This window comes from Antennarius striatus, chromosome 23 (genome assembly GCF_040054535.1).
Source record: "Antennarius striatus isolate MH-2024 chromosome 23, ASM4005453v1, whole genome shotgun sequence".
NCBI lineage: Eukaryota > Metazoa > Chordata > Actinopteri > Lophiiformes > Antennariidae > Antennarius > Antennarius striatus.
The window spans coordinates 9,361,636-9,377,733 of NC_090798.1; the positions used below are offsets into that span (position 1 = coordinate 9,361,636).

Below are 16,098 nucleotides of genomic sequence, written 5' to 3' on the forward strand. Positions count from 1 at the left end.
TACATAACCCCTGACCCATTGTAGTGTCAGCTTGAGTTGAGGTCATGTGTGTCATCCTCTCTCCCGGCTCCTATTCTCATCGCTTCCGACATCTCCCTCTCATTACACAGACAACCAAATTGTCAGTAAGTCTTTGAAAATCTGGTATCAATTCAGTTACTATTTTAAGTCATTCTCTCCCTCAATGCTTATGCCAACAACCTATTATCATCTCTTTTCACCTTCTTTTCAAGACTTTGGGCCTATTTCACAAAGGCAGGGTTAACCTACCCTGAGGTAAACCTGTGGTTCTGGGTTGCTTTACCCTGAACTTGGAAAAACCAGGGATTTCAGTTTCACAAACGCGGTTCAGGGTTAGTTTTTCTAACCCAGAGTAAATTGACCCGCAGTTTAACTGACACGACAACTTGAAAAAAAGCCATCATCAATGGAGCCCTGATTCATCGATTCACCATGACGACAGACGAGACGGGCACCGCAACGCTTTACGGATGTCGGAGTACAGATTTTAATTTATGAATAGAAAGACTTTGAGGAAATTTTCAGAAGAAACAGAACAGCGTTGCAGCTGCAAAGAAGAGCGACACGTCGTGGGAGTGAATTGCTGCTCAAGTCGATGCATGAGTTCTAAGTTTGTTGCACTTACGGTAAAAATATGGAAGTAAACGGCTTCAAGAATAGTTTATTAATTTATTTTATTTAGGTGTGATCCAGTGGGGGGAGAAGGGCACGTCAGCAGCTGAGAATGAAAATCGTTCACACAGGTCAGACCTCTGCATCATCTCGTTATGGATCCTCCTCATCCTCATTATGTTTGATACTGTACAATAAATATTAAGTGGACGTTTGGCTGCTGGCAGTTGTTTCATCGCCAACATAACGCTCTTTTCACGCACATAAATGCGCTCTTATCTATATCAGGTTCTGTTAAATAATGAACTACATGAAAACGTTTTATTGTTGTGTAGATGAAAAAGTATCGACATATGCACGTTACAAAAACAGTTGAGAAGGATATTCACACCATTGCGTACACCTAATAATTTATAAGAACTGAAATCAAGACCTGACATTAGCTCGTTTCATACAGTCATAGCCAAAACTGCTTTAGTTCATACAACAGTGGCCGTGGCATTGTACTGCTTATAACCGCTTTAAGGTATTCCAGGTTTTATTTTCTGTCTGTTTTAGTCACATGATACACACAGGAGTTAATAATGATTAAAAAAAAGAAATTAACAAGAAATTGAAGAAAACAAAGGTGGGATAATATTTTATGTTACTGATTGTTCTCTTCCCATTGCTTCACATTCTGGTGGAATACAGAGTGACATTTATCCGCTACTGAAGTGTTAACAGATTCTCATCCCTTATTAAAGAGAACTGATAAAGAGAACTGTCCAACAGGACATGACTGGACATCTGAACGCGATACAAAAAAAAAAATGTCTGTGAATTAATGCGGAAACTCCATCAATGAGCTCCTCGTCAAACGGACATGACATGTTCACCTCTGAAATACGAAGTTATTTATTAAACCTTACTTCGGTCAAACTCCCCGTCTCACAGAACCAGGAAATGAAGCCGCACGAGCGGCGGTGAAAGGGGGCGGAGTCAGAGGAAACCCTGGGTTTGTGGAATGAAACCTGCTCCCGACCAGGTTAAGTTCAGAGAGTCTGTTACTGCGGTAACAAACCCAGAGGTTCAGTTCACCTCGCATCATGAAACAGGTCAGGGTTACTGCTCTAACTCTGGGTTAAGTTACCTCCCTTTGTGAAAATGAAAGTCCTGGTTTTCCCTGATTTCACGGTGACCTCGCCCTGGTTGTCCACTAAACCTGCTTTTTGAACGGCCCCAAGTCACAAAGCAGGGGTAACGATCCCCGAGTACAACCCGTGGTTCTGGGTTGCTTTACCCTGAACTTGGAAACCCAGGGTTTTCGGTTTCACAAGTGCTTCTCGGGGTTAGTTTTTGTAACCCAGGGTAAGTTGACCCGCAGTTTAACAGGCACAACGCCACTTTAAAAAGCCATCATCAACGGAGCCCAGATTCGACGAGTCACCATGACGACGGACGAGACGCGCTCCGCTTTACTTCACGCAGTTGAAGTGCAGATTGTAATCTACGTGTATGAAGACTTAGACTTTGAGGACATGTTATGAAAAGAGGAACAGCGTTGCAGCTGTAAAGAAGAATGAGATGACTTGAAACTGCTGCTCAAGTCGATGCGTACGTCTAAACGTAGTCCATTGGATTCACGGTACAATTACTGAGGTAAACGGCTTGAATAATAGTTTATTAAATTATTTTATTAGATGCAATCCAGCGGCGGAGAAGCGCACATGTCAACAGCTGAGAACGAAGTTTAAAAACATCGTTCACACAGGTCAGACTTCTGCATCATCTCGTTAGGGATCCTATTCCTCATTATAACATAATGACATTGTACAGTAAATAATAAGTGGACGTTCAGCTTCTCAGTTGTTTCATCGCCAACAGAATGCTCTTGTCACACACATAAATGTGCTCTCATCTATAGGCATTCCATGTTCAATTCTCTGTGTCTTTTAGTCAAATAATACATAATTGATAAAAAGAAAGAAATTAACAGGAAATTGAAGTTAAGAAAGGTGGTCAAATATTTTCTGTTACCGATTGTTCCTATTCCTTAACATTCTGGTGCAATACAGAGTGACATTTAGCCTCCACTGAAGGATCAACACTTTCTCATCTTTTTTTAACAGAACAAGCTGGACAGTCCGTCACATCCAATGTACAGATAGACGATCAGTGAACACCAGCGGTTCTTTCTGTGGCATTCATATGCAACTGTATGTTTTGATGTCCTCCTCCTGTATTTCCAGCTGTTTGTTAGAGAAGTTTATCCAATTCGCTTTCTATGAAATACAGACAACAGATAAAAAATTGTTTCTTTGGACCTCCAGATTAGGGGGGCAGATTTGAACATACAAATACAAAGTTAGAGGTGGGTGTTGTTCACAAGTGAATCATGTTGAATATTAGAATGTTCACCACTAAAATGATCTAAGAAATAACTTTGTATTTATAAGTAATAAAGATGACCAAATGAAATGTATATTGTATGTTTTTATTGCCCGCTGTGGTGATGGTGAGTTACACAGACTCTGAAATGATTCTGGCAGATGGAGTCACTGCTCTGTCACCCTGGATAGCTAGCAGGTGGAGGGGGTCATCATCGGGGTGTTCAGTTTGTGGGGTAGGGTGCTGTTCTCCTCTGATAGCGGCAATACTACTATGAAGAACAGAACTGCATCACAGGTCCTCTCAGGAATCATCCTGAGGTGTCATGGACACTGGAAACGGCCTTTCAGCAGAACTATGGTCATCTCCACCCGAGCTCTCGTCCTGCAGGGAACCCATTTGAAGTTCTGTTGGAGGCCTGGGTTAGTAAGGGGTCAGCAGCCTCGGTTGGGCAAGGGTAACCCCTGTCTCCCAGAAAACAACCCTCAGACTCCTGTGATGGAAAGTAGATTCATTAGAGTGGATTAAACGATGGAGAAAAGTGAATTATTGTGCTGATCTTTAGTTACTGCATTAGTCTGTTGCTCAGGTGAGACTCATCATACACCTGTGAGTCAGGAACCGATCAGGACCACTCCATCTCCACATCAGTATGCTATGCTTGCTATGGAGGGTTCTGTTGGGTGTCTGTTAAAGCTCTTTGAAATGTCTGCTGAAGTGATTAGGTGCTATATAAATAAAGGTGGAAAATGTAGTTTGCTGCATCACATGTGATCTGGACAGATATTAGTTTATCTATGATGCAGTCTTTAACTTGTAGAAACAGTAGTCAATGTACTTGTACCTGCATATATTTGCTGTGAATGGACATCCACTTCACATCATCACCTTCATTATGTGAGGGAGCCTTGATGGGAATGTGGGTACCATCTATGGCAGCAAATTACATTGGGACATCCGAAAGAAATTAGTGTTTGGGATTGCAGCACAATATCATTAAGAGAACATAGTTTCAATTTAATCAAATTTCTACATCATTCACCTGCAGTCCTGTGGAACTCCTCCTTGATGATCCTGACGGGTTTCTCTCCAGGGAAATAGAAGAACTGGGGTAAAAGTTTAAAGGCGAGGCGCACTGAGCATCTCCCACATTATATAGGAAAATTACCGTTTGCTAATAAAAAATGAAAAACCGAACGGAGCGCTACACGCAGTGTGTGTGTGTGTGTGTGTGTGTGTGTGTGTGTGTGTGTGTGTGTGTGTGTACCGATCATAAAGAGAACTGTCTGGATATGACGGGACATCTGAAGGCGATACAAAAATATTTAATTTTCTGTGAATTAATGCGGAAACTCCATCAAGGGGCTCCACGTCAAACTGACATGCCATGTTTGCCTCTAAAATACCTCTAAAACACAATATCAATTTCAGCATATATAGAAATAAGTATAGAAATACTTTAAACACATTCTAAATATAAATAATAGAAATTTGAATACACACACACACAGAGACCCGCCTCTAGAACAGAGGATAGTTTCGTATGTTAGTGTTACAATAATGTCAAGCTCTCATTGGTTGTCACCCGTCATTTTCTGTTTGCTGTCACCATGGTAACATGTAAACAAGGAAAAGGTGTGTTTGGTTCATGGGCAAGACGAAACAGGAGTGGGCTCCGCCTCCCGTCCTGCCGTCAGTGAAGGTGGGTGTGGCCGCACCCATAAAACCCTGGCTGCTGGTTGTTGAGCTCATGTTGGAGACGTTATGGCGGGGCTGCAGGTGAGTCTACAGGTTTTCACTGACTGCTGTGTGCTGCATGCTCTCTGGCTGCACAGCTTTGTGGAGTTTGTGTCTTCCTGTTGACTCAAGCGTCAACCTGAGCTACAGCTCTAGTTCTGTCTCAGCCACAGCCCGCCTTATCAGGCCCAGTCTGTCACGTCTGACGTGGTTCACTTCTCCCTGAGTTCACCAGGTGAAGTACGCCTGAACACAGAGCACGTTTTTGTGTCTGTGTGGGGGGGCTGGGTCTCCTCAGGTATGCAGGGGCAGGTGACTGAAGGTCCAGTTCAGTTGCGAGGTGAGAGGTCTTAACCTGGATTTAAAGATGTAACGAGTGACTTTTATTTACTCCAGGTGAGTATCGCATGTCTGCTGTTGACCTTCGACCTTGTGGCTGCTCAACAACTGCTCAGGGACAGGTGTCCACCATGTGAAGAAGGTACCTGTCCCATTACAGCGCAGGTGGCTCTCTATAAACCTCTCAGGTCTGACATCGTGTCTCTCATGTCCAGGTTACTTCCTGGTGAGAAACTGCTCTGTAATCGGCAACACCTGGAGAGGAGTCAGGTGTAAACCCTGCACCAACTGTTCAGGTAAGATACCTATTCAGGTCAATCACACCTATTCAGGTCATGCACACCTGTTCAGGTAATGTACACCTGCTCAGGTCACATACCTGTTACTTGACCTGAACACCTGTTACCTGACCTGAACAGGTAACAGGTGCGTGACCTGCTCAGGTCACACACCTGTTCAGGTCAACACCATTCAGGTAACAGATGTTCACACATTTGATCTCAGTGACATCACTGCAGAGGCCCTGATTGGCTCAGAGATGAGGTACATGACTGATCCGAGTTGGTGCTAACATCTGTTAATCAGCCAATTAGAAGTAAATTAATCTGTGATGATCGATCAGTCAATAAGTGAGGATTTTCAATCAACACAAGATGTAGTTGATGGATAGATTATTGATTATTAGAAGTTTTAAAAGATAGATTTGAATGAAACCGATGCTGATGATCAATCATGGGATCAGGTTGTGGGATCACAATCAGGTCATGATTGATTTATCACCATGTGTTAACCCATCTGATCAGTATTGATCATGTCCTGCAGCAGCCAGTTGGGTCATCATTGATTGGTTGATCACCGTGTGAACCTGTCTGATCAGTATTGATCCTGTTCTGCAGCAGCCGATCTGGTGACACTGGTGACCTGTTCCAGGCTCAATGACTCGCTGTGTGGACAGAGACGCCCAGCTGTCATCCAGAGGACACCTGAAGACGCTTCAGGTAATGGCTCCTCCCTCAAGAGGCAGAGCCTTGGCGCCACAGCATCTGACGTTATAAAAGTCTTCATCTTTGTCTTCATCTTCCTCACAGGTTCTGCTCCTCTGGCGTGGTTCTTCCTAGATATCCTGTAAGAACGTCTGGGTGGTACCGTTTGATGGATTTCAGTCTGTCAGAAATATGGAAGCCCGGAGGCTCAGGTCCACGTGTAAACACCATCGTGTGTTTACACATGGACCTGAACCTCCGGACTGACCAATCAGCTGCTGTGGACTCACTGTGTCTCACTGTTTCCACCTGGACAGAGTTCTGGCGCTGGTTCTGGTTCTGATGCTCACCCTTTGTCTCATCATGTCCTGTAGAAACCACCAAGACAAACTCAAAGGTAACACCCACTGCACAGGCTACACCCGCCTGAACATAGACTGGTCCCGCTGTGACGTGATTTCATTTCCTCCCCAGGACTGGACCATCTGTGACCCAATTGGATTTAACTAATCCAGGATTCCTCTTGGACCGCCGACAATCCAAAAGCTGGCAGGGCAGCAGTCAAAACCGAACCAAATCTACCCGGTTCAGCCCAGGTGTAGTGCAGGTTCAGCCCAAGTGTAGTGCAGGTTCAGTCCTGGTGTAGCGCAGGTTCAGTCCTGGTGTAGCGCAGGTTCAGTCCAGGTGTAGCACAGGTTCATTCCAGGTGTAGGAGCGGTGAATTCCGGCCTCAGGTCCAGTGATGCGACCCAGTGTCCACTGACGTCCTGCCTGTGTTTAAACCCCATAAACCTGAGGGACAGAACCTGATTACATCAATTCCTCTGGATGTGTCCTAATTCAGACGGTGGCCTTCTGGATTTTGGTGGAAGCGCCAGTCCCTGTGAACTGGAGGAGCTTCAGGCTCACAGGTACCTGGCACTACACCTGGACAACTCCGACTGGACTGCAGGCAGGGACCTGTGCCGATCTTTTATTTGGGGCGTCTTCCTCCCTGCTGGTGTGGGGTGTTGGGGAGGTGAGAAGGTCAGGGACAGAGGAGACGACCCGGTCCAAAAGGGGGGCAGCCGTCCTCTTTACAGGATGCTGGATAGACAGAGGAGCTTCTTCAGTGTTGCTGAGATCCTCTTTCACCTCCCATTCTGGACCTCATCATCCACACACCCTCTACTGCTGACGGGATTGAATCCCCGTTCTGAACCCCATCATCCCGCACACACACCCCATCCTGAACCCCCTCATCCCACACATCCCGAACCTGGACCCCATCATCCCAAACACACCCCCTACTGCTGACGGAATCTACCCTGTCTGGAACTACGTCTGGAACCGCCGCACTGCAGATGTATACCTGATGGGCTGGACATGACTCAGCCCACCTGATGGTCCAGAGTGGACCTGGTTCTGTGTTTGGTTCTGTGGTTGGTTCTGTGGTTGTAATAAACACCGGAAGGGCTGCTGGAATCTGTGAACAACCAACTCATAAATCAGTTCATTAAACAGACCAGAGTGACGCTAGACGGGGACAGAACCCGTAGCCCTACACAGGCTAAATGGTAGCGTTAGCATTAGCGTTAGCCTTAACAATGATAGAGAAGCAAACCAACACAACCTGTCTCCTTCATCCAGACGTAAGGCAGGAGGTCCAGATGTCAGTAGGTCCAGAGATCAGCGGTCAGACAGCAGGACGTGCAGAGATCAGACAGGAGGAGGAAATCTTTGACGTTCAGTGGGTCTCCTCTGCTGGTAGCTTGGGTAGGGGTTTCTAAGCCGTGTGGCAGGGTGGGGATTGGATGGGGCTCCGTTTGTTTTATACCGTCATTACACAACAAGGTGCCAGATTAAGCTAGCTAAACTAGTAGCTTCGTGCTAGCTACTAGCACCAATTTGTAGTATCATGTGATGTTATCGCTGACACAGTCATATTAGCACCTGCATAAACTGAACACAACAACAATAACAATATTAATAATAACCATGCGAATCAAATCTATGACTTCCATACAGGATCGGTCGAGGCCCGGGTTAACAACGACCGCCATCGGTGCTGTTCACCTACAGGGTGCCGTTGGAAATTGGACTACTGTTGTTTGAAAAAGGAGAGGAGGAAAGTGTGTAAGACGAAAGAGAATAGGAACGGCAAGAGTGTAGGACTGACATTAGGAACGTTGAATGTTGGAACTATGACAGGAAAAGGTAGAGAGTTGGTTGACATGATGCAGAGGGGGAAGACGGGTATGTTCATTGAACACAATGAACATACCTTGTTCCTTGAATAAACACAACGACTCGAAATTTAACACACTTGTTGCAAATGAGGTAGCCACGCCTATATAAGTCAGTGCAGAGTGCAGAGTTTGCTGAATGTTCTAACAGTGGCTCAGCGGTAGAGCGATCGTCTTGAAGACAGCTCGCCCAGCCATCAGTGGATCGAGACCCGCCAGGATGTCCCTCGGAGTGTGAAAAGTCTTTTTCGGGGTGGCAGTGGCTCAGTGGTAAAGCGGGCGGTAGAGCGGGTCGTCCTATGATTTAAGATCAGCGGTTCGATTCCCGCTCCCGCCCCCCCAAAAAATACCCAGAGTTGAGCTGACAGTGGGAGGTGTCAGCTCACCTCCGGAGCACTGCCGAGGCACCCTTGAGCAAGGTGCCGTCCCCTTTACAAATTTCTCATTTGAGGCGCACCAAGAAGGAGCTGCCTGCCACTCTACCTCCCCTGCATGCCTACAGGCCCCCTTGTGTGTGTGTGTGTGATACAGGGGCCTGTACTCACAAATATATATGTATGCATGCGTTTGAACCAGTAGCTAGAGTGTGCGTTCTTAATTTCCCTCCAGGGATCAAACCAGTATATAAAATTAAAATTAAAAATTAAAAACAATGGATGGGTAAGGTAGAAGAGTCCGTGTCAGAGGAGGAAGAGGAAGCCGATGACATGATGCCGACCGATGAGTTGAGTCTCTATTCACGTTTTGGCCAGTGACCCAAAAGAGAAATGAGACATTCCCCCAGGACCCAAACTAGTGAAAATGGCAGATCTACAATGTTGTTGTGAGCTTGTAGAAGTTGAGAGCTTGTAGATGGGCTATTTTCAATAATTCTTGCTGTAAACATTTTCTAATTTATGGACCATATTTGATTTTGTTTTGTCTCAAAGTATGGTCCATGGGTGTTTATTTGTGTAATACTGTACAGTAAAATAAAAAACGTTATACTCTGAACATTGTGTTTTCAATTGTTGTATGTATTGTGTGCAATGGATCCTCCATGGTGTTTACAGTGTTATACATTTTACATTGAGTTGTAATAACTGCATTTTCTTCATTATGTAACTATTCCTATTGTAAATGCACAAATCTAGAGTACATGCCCAATACATATTTGAAAATATACGTATGTACGAGTTTCTAAAAATGTGTCCTGGCAGTCGTGAAACTGTAGGAAGAACAGTCGCACACTCTGAACATTGTGTTTTGAATTTTTTTGGTACTGTGTGTAATGATGCTCAGTAGTGTTTACATTTTTGCAGGACTTGAGAGGTATTGTGTTGTCAAGGTTGACTTTTGAGAATATGTGAGACTTTTGAGCATAGTTGCAATTGTTTTAGTGTGCTTGTGTGACTTTGAACATTGAGGCAACTGGTTTGGAGTGTATGGGTTGGTTTTAAAAAGACACTGTGCAGTTGTGTGAATAGTGCTTGAGAAAAGTGTTTTGTGTTTAGAGTTGTGGGAAAATAGAGGGCAGCATGGTGAAATGTGTTTTAGCAATAGAGAAAAACTGTAACATGTCCCTTTAGGGCTTGTGAGAAAATATTTGGGGTAAAATCCACATCTGCATCACATATTTCGAGAACACACAAAAATAGTTTGACAGGAGAAATACATGAGGTGATGTTTCAACACCCAGCCCAAGAAGTACGGTTTGAAACCCTGTCCCAGCTTCTGAGTCAGCCCACCACCTCTCTCACCGAGTATGATGAACAGTCAGACACAGAACTTGATGATATTGTGGATGATGACCTCTTTTTAAAGAACTTGTCTTTGTTTTACTTGAAGCTTCAGGCTAAATTAGTTTGGGTTGGTTTGCTTTGCACAGTATGTGCCGATAAAAGAAACTATTCTCTCTTCGAATGTGAGGCTTTCAGAAGACAGTATGAAAAGTCCCATTCACGCCTCTCCTCCCGTAATGTGTTGGAAGATGATCTCACTCTCCAAGTCTCCAATCACACCGTACTAACTAAACTTCTTCCCTGGAGTCTCTGTGCTCTATGTTCTCACAGGTTTTTCTCAGGTTCACCCCTCATCCGCCCATCTGCTATGGACCTGCTCTTCCCATCCCACCAGTACCACCCCTATCCTAATTATCGGCTGGGGTCCGGCTTCCTTTTTCCTCCACGCCACCATACTGTTCCACCCCTCATCCACCCATCCGCTATGGACCATCTGCTGTGGACCTACACCTCCCAAACAACAGTATCACCACTCACCTAATCATCGACTGGGGTCCTGCTGCCTCTCTTCCTTGGTGTCATCTTACTGTTCCACCCCTCATCCGCCCAGCCGCCGTGGACCTTCCTCTGTGGACCTGCACCTCCGAGCCCACCAGTATCACCCCCATCTCTCCATGTGCTGTGGACCTTATCCTCCAAGCCCACCAGTACCACCCCTCAACTATCCATCGGCTGGGGTCCTGCTTCCTTTCTTCCTCCGTGCCGCCATACAGTCATCCACACAGCTGTAATTGTGCCTTGACTTTAGCAACCTTAACCATATTGATACTGTCTCTATCTGGCCTATCTGTCACTCTCTCTCTGTCTCTCTCTCTCTGATGCTGTTCTTATCTTCCTTTGATTTCTTTTCCACCCAACCGGTCTAGGCGGATGGCCGCCCAAAAGAGTCTGGGTCCTGCCCGGAGTTTCTTCCTCATCGAGGGAGTTTTTCCCCGCCACTGTCGCTTATGCTTGCTCTGGAGGGTTCAGTTGGGTTTCTCTGTCTGTTAAAGCGCTTTGAAATGTCTGCTGTCATGATTAAGCGCTATATAAATAAAACTTGATTGATTGATTGATTGATGGATGTATGGGATGGACAGAATATGACTAATAATGTCTTGCATAAAACAGAAACCTCATCTTTAGCCTTGATTCTCTATCAAGATTCTTTTGAGGTAGTCAATCCGTTAGGATCAGGTCAAAAAAAACATAAGGTACTGGCAGTTTATCTGACGCTTGGTGATGTTTTGCCCTACAACAGAGCAAACATCGATCATATACAGCTTGTTCTTCTCTGCCAAGAACAAGACTTCAAGTCTTTCGGACAGGAAATGGTCTTCAGTCCGCTGATAAAAGATCTGAAGCAGCTGGAGGACAGTGGCATTGTTTTGAATAATGGTCAAGTCATCAAAGGCTCTGTATGTGCTACAACTGGACATAATCTCGGCTCTCACAGTATTGGTGGCTTTGTGGAAAACTTCAGCAAGAGCACCCATTTTTGTAGGTTTTGTGATATAGACAGAGGAACATTTCAGTTGAGTCCACTGTCCACTGGGTCAAAGAGAACAAAACAGTAATATCAGCAGCATGTACATGAACTAAGAGTAGGCAATACAGATACAGTGTGTGGCAAAAAATTTGACTCTGTGTTCAACCAGCTTTGTTACTTTCATGTTTGCCAGCCTGGTCTTCCACCATGTCTCGGATATGTCTTTGGACGTTGAGATTCGAAAGTAAGCATACATTTTTTAAACAGTGTGCCAGGAAACTACACAACTTTAAAAACCTTTGTGCTACTCTTGCAGAGCGGCACCAGCTCCTCCAAGCATACTTAGGTGCTGGGAATTTTTTCCCTCCTGTCATCCAGGTAGAAAAAGCAACTGATTTCTATGTTGATAACTCTTTTGAGTGAATCAAGGTAGCAACTGCACCATTTAACTTCACACATGACACCACTGTAGCAACCTGTGCTGTCAGTGTCAAAGGGACAAAGTAGAAAAAAGGAATGCATATGTTGTTTTAGGACGAGATGATGAGGGCCTTCACGTGGGTGAGATCAGATTGATTTTGATCCATCGTGGCGACCTTGTGTACTTTGTTGTGGGAAGGCAGCAAGCTGCTGAGTTCCCTGATTTGGGTATTCATAGTACCAGCACACAGGATCCTTTTTCTTCTCAATACCACTCGACCTCTCCAAGTGACTCGAGCTATGATAGCTCCGGAATAACAGTGAATTTAAGTGCCTGGCCTGAAAACTTCAGTGTTCCTTGGAACAGAATGCCTACTGGTATCAGAACTGCCATCACTCAAGAGACACATCCCTCTGCTAAAGACCGCAGGGAAATTGTAAGAACAATTGTTGATGAAATGAGACTGACTGAATTAAATCCATCGAAGTCTCAGTGCTTGACAGTGGCCAGGATGATTGTAAAGCAGCATCCCAAAAGCTTTGCCGATGTCATGAGAGATGACACTGTAATTGGCAGCGGCTTTTGATGCCTTGTGACTCAGTTAAAAACACGGGTAGAACATGTGAATCGTGGAAGCATTCTCTCTAGGTGAAGGAAGTCGAGAAAGGTCTAAAAATCACCTGATATAGCTATAGGACCAGCAGACCAATATGGCTGTGTGAGATGGCAGCCTGACTGACCCGTGGACGAAACTAAGGAACGTCTCAAAGATAAACAGAGAGAAATGAAAAACCTCTATGGCACCGATGGGCCATCTGGTGCAGAGAGAGGACATTTGACTCAGTTAATGAAAGCAACCTACTACTTACAAAGAAAGACTATCAATGCCTGCCCACCCCTTTCGATCACTGAGCTAAAGTATGAGTGGCCATATGTTTTCACACCAAAAGAGCTGTACAGCCATTTCCAATTGCTCACTGACATTGACATACTGAATAAAATGGAGCATGCCATAGAAGACAAAGGGAAGCTGATCCTCAAGTATTTTGAGCAGAAGCCAGCAGGGCCTAATCCAGATGAGAGGGAGCGCATCCTGGTCAAGTACCAAAATGAAGACAAGTGTGATCCATGCCCATGTGTGATCCTCCTGCTTATGGCGCACTTCAGAGAGAACCCTGATGGACTCATTTTGCAGGCAGATGTAAGTGTGAAATGTTCTTTGTTCTTTATTCAAGTAGAAGTACAGATACTTGTACTTGCAAACTTTGAAGCTCTATAGGCTGTGGAATGGACTCATAAGTATAAAACTAAAAAGTCTCTCTGAAAGAAACTTCTACAGTCCTTTTTTCAAAACCTGCTCCTTCTGTTAATTGTAGAGGAAAGCTAATAAGTTGTATTGTATTGTCATTGTATTGGTATGATGATATACTCAGCAGTGAAACTGGGAGAAGTTGATTGTCAGTTTTATTTTTCTCTGTTTCTAGGTGTTGGCAACAGAAGCTGACATCAAAAGAACACTGCTCCTTCCTGACTCTCCAAGACTAATTGTCTTAGGTATACTGTACAGTATATTTTATGCCTCCCTAGTGGTGACAGTCACGGCTGGATATCATATCTCCAGAACTCTGGGAGGGAATGTCTTGGTGCAAATATCCATTCAAACTAATGTATGAACTGATTAGATTTGGCGGTCAGAGGTCAAGATTACTGTGACCTATGTGAGGTTTTTCGGTCAAGAATCCATACATTAAATATGACAAATGGATAAAAATGAAGGGACATTTTCAATCCAAAAAACCAAAGGTCCACTTACTGTGACAATTTTCTGCAGAAACACTTTTCTGTCTGGTGTTCAACACCACAACCCAGGAGCAGAAGGGAAGGTTGGGCCCATGTTTCAAATTTGGTCATAAACTGAATTGGTAACACTAATATTGGGTGCCCACCTTGAAGCTGTGCTGATTGTATAGATCTTCTGTGCTGCTGGGTGGAAGATGTGTGTGTGTGTGTGTGTGTGTGTGTGTGTGTGTGTGTGTGTGTGTGTGTGTGTGTGTGTGTGTGTGTGTGTGTGTGTGTGAAATATCCACGTTTTAGCAGCAACATCCATATCTGAAACATTGACTGCTGTCATGGAGGCGACTTTGTGTTTTATCAGTCAGCTTTATTGGCCAAGCATATCAATACATACAAGGAATTTAAATGTCGTAAAGCATTGCAAAGACCAAGACCATAGTAGGACACATTAATGTAACAGTTTAATGTGGATATGCCTGTGTGGAAAGCAACGGGGGAAAAACTAACATATAAAACATATGTTTGTTTATATTTAGGTGAAGTGCTCACAGTGGATGCTGAGCATCGAGGGTCAGGTGGTTGTGCCTCCATACCCCAACTTTGTGGCAGGACTGGCGACACTGTTTTCAATTTACTACAACTTTAATCTGGTGTGCGAGGAGAAATCCGCATACACACTGGAATTCATTCAAAGGTAACTCGGTGCTTGTCATAGAGTACTTGTTCAGTAGACTATCATGACTACTGGACAAGATATTATTTTGACTTGCCAGCACTGACAGTCAATGGACCCCTCTCAAGCCAGGGACATGATCAGTGGTGTAGTATACACCAGTTTATGGAGCATACCCTCCTCTTTTTACATCAGTTAACAGTTTACAACCTATCAGCCAAAAAGCCATTGAAATCATACCTGCTTTCTCCTTAGTGATCTACCCATCTACCCAATAGTATACCCACCAACCCAGACACCATTACACCACTGGACATACTAGAAAAGTATGAAACAAATGTTCAACATGTCTAAGTCCAGTTTTGTCAAGATTACCAAGATTTTTTAGATAACATATTTCTTTCAATTATTGGTAATTAGTGTTGCATATTGCAATAACTACCGGTAGTCTTTTTGATAAGAGCTTTTTTAAAAATCCATCAACTGTAATACGAGCCAACTGTCTTCACCCAGTCACAATAATGTAAAGTTATTGAGTTGTTAACGTACAGTCTTGTTACAAGTGTAGCGCCCCATGTAGCCATGGGGTGGGTTGAGTTCGAATAATAATGAAATGACTGACCCAGACAACAGCTGTTAAATTTAAAGGAATCTCTCTACTGAAATGATATTTGGTTTTTTGTTTTAAAATTTAAAAGAAAACTCCCTTATGGAACGTAATAAAATAAAATATTAAATGACATGCAAAGATACGATGAAATGCCCAGTATATGACCCAAGGCTTTAAAACCTTAAAGATTGAACACAATCTGTTTTATCTCAATCAAAGGAATGATATTATCAACCCATAAATTGTATAATGGCATTGAAATGGACTTGAAAAAATAACTTTACACCTTTAACACACTTTGTGGGCCCACACACACACACACACACACACACACACACACACACACACACACACACACACACACACACACACACACACACACACACACACACACACACACACACACACACACACACACACACCGTACACACACACACCCCACCCACGCTGCAGGCCTGTGTGTCGCTCCGTGTGGTGATGACGCGGTCCTCAGTAGCATCCGACAGTTACCGAACAACTCACAGCTCCTCGTAGACGCTGCAGCATCAACTCTCCATACTGTACTGTACTTGCGCCAAACGTGTCCAACGGCCACCGTGAAGGGAAACAGTCTCTCCGCGAAAACCTCCTCCAAACTGACGTCTCGTAGATGCGAGGGTCGTCCGGCCAGTCCACCTCTCGCTCCGCTGATCCATGCTGACACACCGGGACCCTGTGTTTACTCCTCTCACTGTTACCGTTTCCATAAAACAATGAGCTACTTGCCCACCGCAAAAGTAACTGTTATCTCAACGTTAGGAGTAGTAGTTCGTCCACTCTCTGTCTTTTTCCCACAATCCATCTCTCTTCTTTTTTTTTCTCCTTCCTCCTCCTCCTTTCTTTTCCCGCCATCTCCTCCGCCCCCCCAGCCAATGCCCGCAGGTGGCACGGAACGGAACACCTTCACAACCAATCCCCAGCATCCACTCATACCACATTCGACCACCCTCCGTAATCTCTGTTTAAATCAGTCTTTTCAATATTAAAATGAATACCTTAGGACCTTAAATACTATATTAAGAAAT

General features: G+C 44.3%; 1 pseudogene; it reads left to right on the forward strand.

Moving 5' to 3' along the window:
• The first annotated feature begins 12,324 nt into the window (after window positions 1–12,324).
• On the forward strand, window positions 12,325–14,449 carry LOC137590982 (uncharacterized; annotated as a pseudogene).
• The last annotated feature ends 1,649 nt before the right edge of the window (window positions 14,450–16,098 follow it).